This window comes from Hyperoodon ampullatus (genome assembly GCF_949752795.1).
Source record: "Hyperoodon ampullatus genome assembly, chromosome: 4".
Lineage (NCBI taxonomy): Eukaryota > Metazoa > Chordata > Mammalia > Artiodactyla > Ziphiidae > Hyperoodon > Hyperoodon ampullatus.
Genome location: NC_136917.1, coordinates 162,243,325 through 162,257,723, shown reverse-complemented (window position 1 = coordinate 162,257,723; position 14,399 = coordinate 162,243,325). Strand labels below are relative to the sequence as shown.

The following is a 14,399-nucleotide window of genomic DNA, read 5'->3' as shown; positions in this document are numbered from 1 at the left end:
TCGGTGTCTACACTAAAAGTTTTCTTAACTGTACTCAATAGCTTATTTCAAACTGAACTGAAACCAAGAACATGTCTGTTTAACTATCCATTCCAGCAGTTTCCCACGTCTGATCATGCAAGTCTGATTTCTGTTCTGCAGTTCTGAACCTCCCTTACTGTGGACACTCACATAAGAACAAACTGGCTTTGTCCGTTTCTTCCACATTTTAATGAACATAGAAGAGAGTCCTGATGGCATTATTTACGGTTCTAGCTTTAGGACACTGCATTTTCTTAAATAGCTAAATAAGAAAATAAGGCACACTCTTTCAGCCATCTTGGACCCTGTGGAGGACTTCTAAAATGACAAATATGTCTGGACGGCTGTGGTCTAAGGCCATTTTTGCTGGCTATAAGTGGGGTCTATGGAACTAGATGGAGCACACAGCTCTCCTGCAAATTGAAGGTGTATATGCTCGAGATGAAACCAAATTCTATCTAGGCAAGAGATGTGCTTATGTGTACAAAGCAAAGAACACAGTAATTCCTGGTGGAAAACCTAACACAACCAGAGTAATCTGCAGAAAGATAACTCGCGCTCATGGAAACTGTGGCATGGTTTGTGCCAAATTCCGAAGCAACCTTCCTGCTAAGGCCACTGGACACAGAATCCATGTGATGTTGTACACTTCAAGGATTTAAACTTATTGAAAAGTAAATAAATAAAAGTGTGGGGAAAAAAAAAAAGACAAGAAGGCACAGCCTGCAGCAGACACGCCCCCAAGCCCTGCCCTCCCCACCCCTTCCAATGGATTGCACTTCTGTGCTGGTGACACCTGAATAAGGAGGAAGGGATTCTGCAAAGGCACTCATCAAACGCTCCTTGGCACTGCCTGCCAGGGGATCTTGCCTGAACTTGAACCTCCCCTACCTGTGCCCAGGGCCCAGATGGGCTGGAGGGCTGCCTTCCCCAGCTGACCCATGGGATTCCGTCCCGGGCAGAGGGCAGTGGTACTCACAGGGTAGGGCCATGGAGAGGCAGGCTGAGTGGGGCACAGGGGCTCAGGAGAACTGCTTCTGGGGAGGCAGGAGGGAAACCTGTCGGAAGGTAGATCTGCACCTGCTTCCAAGCCCATGGTGCATGCTTCCTCGTCCTATAGGCTCCGCTTACGCGGCACGCATTCGGATGAATTAAAACTGAAGAATTTCACGGCGGCAATTGCAGGAAACCCCAAGCAAGGGGTCTTGCTGTGTGGGAGTTCTTGTGTGACTGTTCCGGCCACACCCCGGCCCCTCACCACCCCAGCAGCTAGCTGATTCTCAGCTTCAAGGGGCTGCTTTCTTCCTTTCTCAGAGGTATCCATCTAGCGGCAAGAATTCTGGAGCTCAATATCGAAAAGGGATTGGGAGGTCTAACTGTCCACGTAAAGTGTCTAGCGTTTCACTTAATGCCCTTGTTTTCAGTGTCCCCATCCTCAGCCAGGAATTCCCGAGCCTGGATTTCCTGTTTCAGATTCTTCATAGACCGATTCTCAAGTCTTCTGCCAGGTAAAAAGAGCTGGAATCAGGACTGAACGGGAAGAAGGCAGGGGATGTGGGGAGGAGGATGGTAACTGCTTATAAATACTTGGAGACAATCTGTCGTCTTCAACCCCATGCTGAATACCTCATTTTTGGAGGCCTATGGTGTTTTCCATTTCCAAAAATGTCCATTTCTGGACTTCTGTGATAAAACTTGACTTGGCTTTGCCTCTCCAATTTTTATTTCAATTTCCTCTGCATTGCTAATTCAGTTACCACTCGCCGGTTTCCTTTCCAGCTTCCAAAATTATGTTGGTATTCTCTTTACTTCTATTCTTTTTACCCTATGAGTTTTTTCCTTTTCAAAAGCTCTCTAATTATCTTAATGAGGTTTTGCAAGGGCAGAATTGTTTGTACATGTGTAATCAAATCTACACATTTAACTGAAGGTCTCTCATTTTATTTCCTTCCCCATTTTAAAACAGAAGTTCTCTTTCTCTTTTCTCCTCTTCCCCGATGGTTATATACAGGGGATGCTGGTGGTGATTATATTTACAATTTAGGCTAAGAACGTAGGAGCCTGAGAAGCGTGACCTCAAATATGGAGGACATGTTGACACTGTATTGTCTGGAAAAGGGGTGCTTGGCTGCTGGATGACCCAGCAATAGCACACACCAGGTACCTAATTCTTAAATGAAGAGGAGCTTGAAGGGCACAGTGATTCCTGCTTCTCTAGAAACGGCATGTGTCATGATGGTGAGGCCCCAGCAGCAGCATCTGTGCTGTGGATTCCCCTGGCTGTGGACGATGGACCCAAGTTGGACCAACTGGACGATCTCCCCTCAGAGTTTGGACTTTGATCCCAGATGAGAGAATTAGGAGTTATCAGTAATCGAGGCAAATAAATGCCAGCACTCCAGAGGAAAGACCCTCCCATTCCACTGCAGAGGCCCTCAGAGCTACCATGGTCCTCATACATCAAGAGGTCCAGTGGGTCAGCTCTTCTTTGTGTTCCCTGAGACACCACCTTACACCACACACATCCTATGGGTTCTTCCTTTTTTGTTGTTTTTGGGGTTTTTTGCTTAGGCTGGCTCTTGGTTATTTTAATTTCACTCAAAATAACCTAAAAGAGTGAAAAGCACTCTTAAAGATGCTGCAGTCAGTTGCCATGAAGCATTAGGGTTCTGAGCTACTGTTGCAAGAACCAATTATGTCCACCTCTTCCAACCTCATGTCAACGACCTCACATGGGTAGCTTGGGTCAGCCATGGTGGGAGTATTTACACCACAAGAACTAGTAAATTCTACAATTCAGGGACTTGGGGTTCCCTCCCCTCTCCCCAGGAGAGCTGGTGTTTAAACATCTAAGAACACACCACTGATTGTAATCCTAGGTGTAAATTTCCCTGGCCCTCAGTTTGCCCATCCCTAAAGTGGGCATAACACATCTGCTTCTCTGTCTTCTCAGAGATGTTAAGATTTAACTAAGGCAAAAAAAAATTTTTTTAACTATTCCAATATTCAGTAACTTTTGACAATATAAATTAAAGAATTTAATTTAAATTGAATAATAAATTTTAACTAATAGCGTTGATTATTAGTGACATGTCAAGGAGAAAATATTTTCTGAGAGTAGGACATAGACTGGACATATACAATCTTGACTGGCTTATTCATAACTTGAGGAAATAAAGATAATAAAGTAATACTCAAACATATTATGAAAATAAGTGAGTAAATTCTCCACCCATTTTCTTTAGCAAGCTCTGACAACCACCAATCACAATCATGGAAGGAGAAAGCTAAGTTTGCTTAGTTTTACTGCCTTTTACCACCCTCCCCCCCCCCCTTTTACATGATAGGAAATTCAAAGAAGTTGTCTCTGAAAGATTAAAACAATCATCCAGTTTGAAGGTGAAAAAAAATCAACTGTCAGTATAACACATTATTTTTTTATATTTGTACATGAATATATTTTACAAAGTGTATCTGTATCCCTTATCTTATTCATTTCTATGAACATCTATTTTTATTTTTGAGTTCCAATACAACTCTCACCTTGCCTTTTTCCCTTTTCTTACTATAAAATAGAGGTTCTCAGATAAAATATGGTCTGAATTTCAATTTCAAGTACAGAGTAAGGATGCACAACTCCTACATTTAGATCCGTATCTTGGGCTTTGTGCTGCATGCTCTGAACACTTGAACTAACATCAGCTCTGTGCCCCTCACTGAAAACAGATGTCATATCAAGACGTTGTGGATATTTATCATTGTGAAAAAATATGCATAAGGTAAGCAATTCAGATAACATTAGAAAATGACCACAAAACAGAAAGCAGGTGTTCTTGTTATTTATAGGGTGCTTTTGAGAACATAAAAGAGGGACAGCCTTTGTCCACTGGGACTGCGGTTGAAGGACACAATAGGAAATAGACCAAGTAAGTCAGAAACATGAGTCCAGAGGAAGGCGAGCTTTACGGATGAGATGTTACTGATGTTCCGTCTCATTTCTCTTCTTCCCTGACCCACCTCGCATGTCTTCTCCTCCAAGGGGGAGAATTTTACTAGGGGATCAGATTCAAAAGATTTGATGAAACATAATTCTGAAAACAAATTTGCAAGGGAAGGATTTTGCTGAGAAAAGCCTAAGAGAAATATGTTATTCACACATAAGAAACAGCCTAAAAAATTTTATAGGGCAACAGGGAATATCAAGATCTGGAGAAAATCATGAAAAGACTCTATATGGGCAAAGGAAGAATGAAATTTGACCAAAACAAGGGAAGGAAGGGATTCACAGGCAGTTATGATGCATAACAGGGTATTATATGTTTATGTGCCAACAATTCAGAATTATAGAGCTCTCATGACCCACATTTGCACCTCTCTACCAGAATAAAAATTGCAAAGGGGGGCTTCCCTGGTTGTGTAATGGTTAAGAATCCTGCCAGTACCTGCCAGAAGCCATAGGCAAAAACTGATGTTCTTCAACTTTTGTGCTTAAAGGCATTTTCCCCCATGCCTCTTTTCAGCTACCAAATAAGTGCTTGCCCACTAAGCCTCTTCCCAGGTCTTTTATCTTGAAACTTTATCTCTGATTTAGAATGTAAAACTTTGCCTCAGTAAAGGAATTTCAGGCATCATTGACCAGTCAAAGAAAGTTTTTTGCCCAATCCCGTGGAATCTATTACTTGTGTATTTTACATAATTTTAATTATTTTTTGCCCTTGAGGCAGGCAAAAATATATAACTTGGCAATGCTGATAACTTATTAGGGTTGAATACGTGAAATATTCAGGATGATGAGAGACTAAGCATGTTGCAAAACTGGATAATGTAATGGTTGTGGGTAAAGCTGAGGGCTGGCTATAGGAGATCTTCTCAACAAAAGAAAGGCGGGTTTCATTACCATTTATTGCAATATTTTTGGGGGGCCTCTCACTGTTAAGACCTCTCCCGTTACAGAGCACAGGCTCTGGACACGCAGGCTCAGCGGCCATGGCTCACGGGCCCAGCCGCTCCACGGCATGTGGGATCCTCCTGGACCGGGGCACGAACCCGTGTCCCCTGTATCGGCAGGCGGACTCTCAACCACTGCACCACCAGGGAAGCCCTGCAATATTCTTATGTGTTACTAGCCTACATAGCCCATGCTTTCTGTAATCATTCAGCTGTGATGGAAGTTTGAATGATCCTTGGCAACCTCCATGAATACAATTGTGACAATTTCTTCCACCCTACATTTATTCACTCATATTTTTACTCAACAACTACTCTGTGTCACACCATGTTCATACTGTTTGTATGAATAGAAACATTACCTGCTCTTGTGGATCTTACATTACAGGTAAAGCAGGAAAACAAGCAAACAAATACACACACAAAAAAAGTCAGATGGTGACAAAGTGCTCTTGAGAGACCTGATGTGATGGATCAAGATGGTGACTCCTTTTTTTTTTCTTGAACTATAATTGATTTACAATATTGTGTTAGTTTCAGGTGTACAGCAAAGAGATTCAGTTACATATATAATCTTTTTCAGATTATTTTCCATTATAGGTTATTACAAGATGCTGAATATAGTTCCCTGTGCTATACAGTAAATCCTTATTGTTTACCTATTTTATACATAGTGGTGTGTATCTGTTAATCCCAAATTCCTAATTTGTCCCTTCCCCACCTTTCCCCTTCAGTAACCCTAAGTCTGTTTCCTACGTCTGTGAGTCTATTTCTGTTTTGGAAATAAGTTCATTTGTTTCATTTTTTTAGATTCCACATATAAGTGATATCATATGATATTTGTCATTCTCTGTCAGGCTTACTTCACTTAGTAGGATAATCTTTAGGTCCATCCATGTTGCTGCAAATGGAAATATTTCATTCTTTTTTATGGTTGAGCAATATTCCATTGTGTGTGTGTGTGTCTCTGTGTGTGTGTGTCTGTGTATATATATCTATATATATATCTATATATATATCTATATATCACATTTTAAATTGTGTGACTGGAGGTTTCTCTAAGAAGGCAATAATTAAATTAAGCAAGTATGCGTGGCAATAGGAAGCAAGCAAGGGAAGATCTGGGAGAAAGAACATTCCAAGCAGAGGAAATATGTGCTTTGGCATGGAAGGAGGCAGATGTGGCTGGAATGTGGTGGATGAGCAGGGAGGGTGTTAGGTGATGGTGGAGATGTAAGCTGGCGGCTCATAGAAAGTGGGCATCGTGAGCAGGAAAAGAGATTGGATTTCATCCCGCTTACTACGGGAAGCCTTTGTAGGGTCTTAAGAGGGAAAGTGATGAGATGAGATTTAAATGTTTAAAAATCGCACTGGCCACTGTGCACAGGATGGTTCATAAGTCATCAAGAGCGAAAGCAGAGAAACAAATTAAGAAACTATCACAAGAGCTTACATGAAAGTTGTCAATGGCTTAGATGAGGTCAACAAGAATAGAAACAGCAAGAAGTTGTCAGATCCAGGACACATCCTAGAAGACCCTCAGTGAGAGCTGCTGATGAATTGGATGGGAACGTGTGGAGGGAAAGAAACAAATCATGAATTTTCTGCAGTGGGCTGCCAGCAATCCTTGGCATTCCTTGGCTTGTAGCAGCATCACTGTACTTGCTGCCTCCATGTTCACAAGGCTGTCTTTACTCTCTGTGTGTCTGTGTCTCCCTCTCTTAATGATGGCACCACTCATGGGACTTAGGGCCCACCCTAAGGCCCACTTTAACTTGATTCCACCTGCAAGAACCCTATTTCCTCCGGATGGACAAGAATTTTAGGGGACACTACACAACCCACTACAGTAACCAAGGGGTCTGCACGGTTCTCTTCAAGGGACTGCTCTCTCTTAAGTAAACAGTCAGGCAGCACAGGCTCAGGCAAGGGTGTCACTCAGGCTCATGAGGCTAAGAACTACCTCATTGTCTTCTGAAGCCTGGTCTTGCAATGAGGTGGTAAAGAGTGTTAAGTACATGGAGACTCTACCTCTTAGCTCTGGAGGGAGAGTAGGGTTGTGACTGGAGCATTAGCCACAGGTGAGTAGTAACACACGTACAGCAGATTATATCTCAACTTTGGAGGTGACGGGAAGCATCAGCAGGTGTTATGGCTTGAATTACATCCCCCCAAATTCATACATTGAGGCCTTAACTTCCAGTGTGAGATTTGGAGATTGGGCCTCTAGGGAAGTTATTAAGGTTAAATGAGGCCATAAGGGTGGGGCCCTAATCCACTAGAATTGGTGTCCTTATAAGAAGAGGAAGAGACACCAGGGATCTCTCTCCACACACATACAGAGGAAACGCCATGTGAGGTCACAGAGAGAAGGTGGCCAACTACAAATCAGGGAGAGAGCTCTCACCAGAAACCAACCCTGACAGAACTTGGTTCTAGGACTTCCAGCCTCCGGAACTGGGAGTAAATAAATGTCTGTAGTTTAAGCCACCGAGTCTGTAGTATTTTGTTATGGCAGCCCATCCAACTAGGACAGCAAGTCTTCATCTCAGGTACAATAAATAGGAGTCAAATGCCCCACAGACATCAGGGGGAGGTGAGGGAAGATCAAGGTATGGTCTATCCTAGAGAAACACATCTCAAATCTTCATGACAGAGTTTCTGATTTGATTATAAAGAATTTTATTAAACAAATATTTATTGCATGCTTATTATGTACAAGTCACTAGTTGCATCATTAAATTTCAGACACCTGTCAAGACCTAGTGTATATTAGTGGACCTTGGTCTGAAGCCAAAGAGAGTGTGGCTTTGTTCAGTCACTGTGTCCCTCATTATTTTTCTGAAGTAAATGGCAATAACATTCACCGCTGGTATCATGATTTTAAAGAGGTGAAAACAAGACCTGTGCTGTGAAAGTAATGTGATATTAACTATTTCTTGGCATTGGAGAAAGATTTTTAAAACTAGTTACCATATTCTGTCCACTATAAACATTGCTCCTATGTCATCTCTAGCAACAAGAACTAAAATTATTTCATCCTTTTCCTTACGTTTTCTGCTTCTTACTTCATGCTCTAGTCCAAGCTGTTTTCCATTTGATTACTGCATGGGGAATTATGTTGACCCTTGATAACAAGTTTAGAAGCTTCTTGAAATCCATATTCACAGTTTATATTCACTCTAAGCTCTTCCTGGATGGGCTCCCTGAAAGAGCATACAAACGGGAACCAAGGGGTCACTTTGAAGGTTTGGTCTGGTTTAACATCTTTGTTGGCAACCGAGAAGAATGTGAAAACACCACAGTAATGAAATCTGATTCTAAATTGGGAGTTGCTGCAATGACAGAGGAATAAATTGAGGAGAAAACCACAGAGTAACTGAAATTCAACTTAGCAAGTTACAATCTAATATATCTGAGAACTGAAAAAGAATTCACAACATGAACTGTCAATGGATGTGTGAAATCAGTCAAATATTAATGTCCTAAAAGACCTGAGGGTAATGGCAAACTTAATCATGCATGTTAGAACTGAGATGGGCTAGAAAATGATCAATGCTGTTTTGTACAACAAGTAAGGAGGTACCGTAGGGAAGGAAAATGTAGAGGACTGGTGAGATGACATCTAGAATTTGATATTGCTTTGGATGTGTAATCACTTGGAAACTCCCTCAATCACAGACAAGTTGAAGTCATATATCAAAGGAAGAATGGAAGGAGAGGATTGACATTGGAAAAAGCAAGTTGAATGGAGGATTAAAGCAGATAAATACGAACTGGCAGCATTCCCAATTACTCAAAGTAACAGAAAGCAGTGTGCTTAGTAGGTAAGAACTTCAAAATCAGACCAGTTTTGTGTCTCCCATTCAGCCATTTATTAGTTGATGGACCTTGGGCAAGTTGTAGAACTCTAGAAGTCTCAGTTTCTTGGTCTGAAAACATGAAGTAGCAGTAATACTTGATTCTTAGGGTTGTTTGAAGGGTGAATAAGATAGTGCATGTAAGAAATTAGTGCAATCTCCAATGCATACATTCTCAAGAAGTACTAACTACAACAAGCAATAATAATAATAATGATCCACACATAATTAGATTTTTTATATTAACGTACACACATTTTTGTCAAACATTGTTACCCTCTGTTAGTGATAATTTTTGCATGGGAATTTTTCTAGACATGACATTCAACTTAGAGTTTCCACCCAACAATGTGACAGCCTCTACACCAGCAGAGTATTCATTTTAAGTAGTTCACTGTCCCCCATCACTTTCTCCACCACATAATTCTACCATCTGTCCTCCCATATCTTCTTAATCAGAATAGCCTGATAGGCAGTCCTGGATCTAGTGACTTTTTAAAACAAGAGAATATGGAATGAGAGCCAGATGGTAAATTTGAGTATATCTAGGACAATCACTTTATTTAGCTACAAAAACAAACAAAATTAAACAGTTGCCTCTCTTTTTTATCCGTTGGTTTCCCTGGCCAGATAAGTCCTTGAACTTTTTTAGATGACAAAACATTTCCAACCACTCGTCGGATACCACATACCACATATCATTTCAAACCATGGGATATCAAAGAAAGAGCATATTTTGCTTGTGCCATTTTTAAAAGTCTCAGTCTTTGTGTAGTTGCTTTCTATTGTCTGTCAGGTTGTTTCTATGACTTTTAAGCTGAAGGGCAAATGGAGATATTATTTTGAAAAAGGTAAATATTTCAAGGGAATTTCATGTGCACTAAGGGAAACAGGGAGGGACAAACTGTGATACCCTGCCCCCCTTCCAAGGTAAATGATGTAAATGACAAGGTTAAAGAATTTCCTCCTTGCTGAAGTCTGCATGCTGCTTTGCAAGCATTCCATAGAAATGAAGGTAATGAAGTGTGTTCCCTGAAAGGTCCTTTTCTGAGATTAGATCCTGGCTTGTCCCGCTATAATCTAGAGCCTACCATATTAATTAACCAGATCAAACAAATTCCTTTTTCAATTGAAAACCTGTGGTCCAGTGGCTTGATCATTCTGATACCATAAGAATAAAAAGCATTCTGGTCCCAAAAATTTTCCTCTGAGAAAAGAACTGAATGACAAAATACTTCTGCACATCATGCAGACACGTCAATTTCTTTTTTCAAATTGGACACTTTTCGAGGAGTTTGTAAAAACTATCTAGCAACCATGTGTAAAATAGATAGCTAGTGGGGACCTGCTGTATAGCACAGGGAGCTCAGCTTGGTGCTCTGTGATGACCTAGATGGGTGAGATGGGGAAGGGAGGTGGGAGGGAGGTCCAAGAGAGAGGGGATATAGGTATACATATAACTGATTCACTTCATTGTACGGCAGAAACTAACACAACATTGTAAAGCAATTTTACTCCAACAAAAAAAAAGAATTATATTAAAACAAAATGAAAAAAAAAACTATCAAGCAGATTCTGGTGGCGACATTACTTTGAGATAATAGATCAATCATCTCAAACTATTCTGTGTCATCTTGGATTTTAATACCATTGAAATAATGCAGGCCTTTAGGCTATTTCCACTGAGGCACCAAACTAACTTTTATAAATAATTATTAAGAAGTTTGGGGTTTTTTTCCACTTGATTAGCTCATCAAATATTTCCCTTCTTTTTTTTTTAAACATCTTTATTGGAGTATAATTGCTTTACAATGGTGTGTTAGTTTCTGCTTTGTAACAAAGTAAATCAGCTATACATATACATATATCCCCATATCTCCTCCCTCTTGCATCTCCCTCCCACCCTCCCTATCCCACCCTTTTGGTGGTCACAAAGCACCGAGCTGATCACCCTGTGCTATGCAGCTGCTTCCCACTAGCTATCTATTTTACGTTTGGTAGTGTATATATGTACATGCCATTCTCTCACTTCATCCCAGCTTACCCTTCTCCCTCCCCATGTCCTCAAGTCCATTCTCTACATCTGTGTCTTTATTCCTGTCCTGCCCCTAGGTTCTTCAGAAGTTTTTTTTTTTTTTTTTATGTGTTAGCGTCGGTATTTGTTTTTCTCTTTCTTACTTACTTCACTCTGTATGACAGGTCCATCCAAGACACTACAAATAACTCAATTTCGTTTCTTTTTATGGCTGAGTAATAGTCCATTGTATATATGTGCCACATCTTCTTTATCCATTCATCTGTTGATGGACACTTAGGTTGTTTCCATGTCCTGGCTATTGTAAATAGAGCTGCAATGAACATTGTGGTACATGATCACTTCTTTTCTTAACACTGTGTTATGACATAACACTTGAGGAGGTGATATTTTCACATTAATAATACTTTTTATCAGACATTCATTTTTGCCTGAAGGAAATGTCTTCCTCAAGAAAGGGAAGAAGTAGTGATCTCCTTTTCTGTAGGTATAAAAGTCAAAAGATTCCATATTCTACTTTGGAATTCAGTCACATTAAGAAGATTTTATTATTGATATTTAGGGAACTACTTTTCCCCACATAAAACTTGTTAATATATTCCAGGTGTGTATCAATTAACCATCCAGTTTTTGGCCTGCAACTGATAGATGACTTGTTTTAGTTCTGTTTCAGATGAATGTTATTCTAGCTTACCCATCGGAAATGACAGAACACCAATTTGATTTCCACTTGTATGCTGTGTGTAGCAATCAAATAAGCAATTACACAAGGCATGTTGAATTATTTTCAGCTTAGGACGTGCAGTTCACATGTCTCCCTGTCTGAGGCCCAGGGGTGTGGAACAAAAGATTGGGTACTTTTATACCCAACAAAAGATCAGGTGCTTTTATAATGTACCCCACCCGCTCTCCAGGTGTGGCAAGCACCATATTCTGGTGAGTTGTCTTATGTCAATCTGGCCTCAGTTTGGGGTGAATACATTTTCTTTGAGAACTTGTCTGCATTGACTGGCAGTGTCTCTGGGCTTAGGAAAACAAACATTAAGAGAAGAAAAATTTATTTTTCACTCATACATGGTGCTTTTCTGAGGTCCACGTTTCTCTTTTTATCAAGTCCTTTGACTAGATAGAACTAATTCTTGACTTTTTTTCTACACAAATTTTGTTAGAAAAATATTTTGTTCTTCAAGAGTCATTTGGACTTTTTTTTGTGGAAAAAAAACAAAAACAAAAGCTGTTTCCTTGGAAGAAAAGAATAGACTTCTTATAACACCCACGTTTTGCTTCTGTCTCCATCAATGACCTGAATGATTCCATGCCCTTGTCAGCATCAAGGAGATAATGTCTCCCCCCATCTGCCTCTGGATGATCTTGTCTGGGACAGTTTGGAACATTTACGAACTTTAGTCTGTACCAATATGCATTATTATGCCCACGTATGATTGAATCATACATTTCCTGCTGCATCAAGGTTATCCAGATACCTGGAGCGAATTCCATTTTGTTGTAGGTAAAAAAGCAAGGTGTCCTTCCTTTACCATTTATTGCCTATGACTCAGAACTCGATTCTCCTAAAATGTCGTTGGTTATGGGAGGGAAAGGTTGGAGACTGTGCTTCTTTTATTTCCTAAAGAAAATGGGTCCTTTATTTATATCACTAAACCACTTCTGTCTCTAAATTTTTCTGCTTGTGATTCATACATTGTCCTTTAAATGCTTTTACACTGTGAGCAGGGCATTGCTTTAAAAACAGTTTAAAAGTACTTATGCACCTGGAATTCTGTTCTGTGGGGAGGGAAATTAAAAAAGAGAGACAAAGAAAGAGGAGGGGAAAAAGCTAGTCCTCAAAGTGTATAAAGCTCCAGGGGTGAAAAAAAAAGGAGGTGAAAAAGTAGAATGCAGTGAAATAAAATGTTTAATAAGTGTTGACATGCAGGGTGCAGAGTCCACTGGACATCTGAGAAAACCAAAATTGCAGGGAAATAGAGACCCTTTCAGAGCAAGGATTCAGGGTTTTTCAGGATCCCTGAACCACCAGCATGAAAACCTGATGCTCTTAACAATGCAGGTTCCAGGGCCCCGTGCTGGCCCTGCTGGGTGAGAAGAGCTCAAATGAGACCCAGGAATTTGTACATTAACCACCTCCCACGTGATTCATATGCACAATATGTTCTGAGAGCTGCTTATATATTCAGCCCAAAGCACTGAAAAATAACACTGGGCTCATCCCCACCTGTCTAGATGGTCTTTAATTCATCAAATAACAAAACCAAATATACCTCTCACTTACCTCTCCCAGGTATCAAAATGCTTTGAAGGGTGAAACTCTCTGTGGTGGAACATTCTTCTGGAGTCTCTCATCTCTCCCCTCCACACCTCCGACGGCCTCCTCCCACCCAATTCCCCAGAGAGCAGCCAGTTTTCTGAAAAATAACTTCCTCTTACTTTCCTGCTTAGAACCCTCCAGTGGCTTTCTGAAACACTCAGAACACTCAGAATGAAATCCAGATACGTCTCCAGGGCCACCAAGGAACACAGGACCCAATCCCTGTCCTCTTCCCCTCTCCAGCCTCATTTCACACCATCGTCCCCCTGGATTTCTGGTCATCGTTTCCCTGACACAGATGCCTTCTTTCAGCTCCCCAGTAAACCTACTTCTCTTTAAGGGCCCTTGAACTTGTAACTGAATGGGCTAAACTTGGAAGAGAGGGTCCAATCAGGAAAGAGTTTTATTCTTCTCCCAACACTGGGCTGAAAAATACTCTGTTGAACTGCTCTTCCCTTCCCGTGAAAACGATGCCCAACGGTGCTCTTAGATTTCTGCTCATTTTCTAAATAAAAATTGTGTTCCCACCCCCAGTGCGAAGTTAGCTCTCCGCTCGGGAAGCAGCACAGGTTCCCAAGGAGTGGGATTTGTGGGAAAGATGCGACGGCTGGTTTACAGACCTGTGTTGTCTTAACTTGATTTGTCTCTGGCTTTCAAATGCCCTCAGTCTGGGCTGACACCCAGTGTTAGCTCTTCCCTGTAAGGCTCACCATACATTCTTCAGAGACAGCAGCACCGCTGCCAACCACAGGGGCCTTGGTAGAGCGCTGTTCCCTGATGTGAGCCATGCATTCTTGGAGCGGTTATTCAGACCTACATCCCCAGCTGCCCCATCCTATGCACACCCTTGGAATCCTCTCCCTTGCAGTCAGTCAGCCTGTGGGTCGGGGTCCTTCCAGGCCGTGCTGCCTTCTGCAGAGCCTACAGGGCTGGTGGGCACTCTCCCACACTGGGGCCCTGCCAAGCCCTGGAGCCGCCAGTGTCGCCCTGCTGCCCTCTCCTTTGGCTCTACCATGGCCGGTTTCCCCAGCCAGCTTCCTATCTTCAGACTTTTCCAGCCCAAACCTGGGTAACCGACTTCTTGCCACTCAAATCCCAGATTCTCCAAGAAGTGCCCCTCACTTTTCTTTGCTGGGAGGCTGGTGTCTGAGCTTCTGTAAGCAAGTCCTGAGAGACAGAATAGAATTCCAGTTTTCCCTTCTTGCGAACA

At 41.5% G+C, this 14,399-nt stretch overlaps 1 pseudogene across 1 annotated transcript; it reads left to right on the top strand.

Moving 5' to 3' along the window:
• The first annotated feature begins 338 nt into the window (after positions 1-338).
• Positions 339-683, top strand: LOC307052445 (large ribosomal subunit protein eL33-like; annotated as a pseudogene). Its single transcript has one exon. The product of its transcript is annotated as a large ribosomal subunit protein eL33-like (transcript).
• The last annotated feature ends 13,716 nt before the right edge of the window (positions 684-14,399 follow it).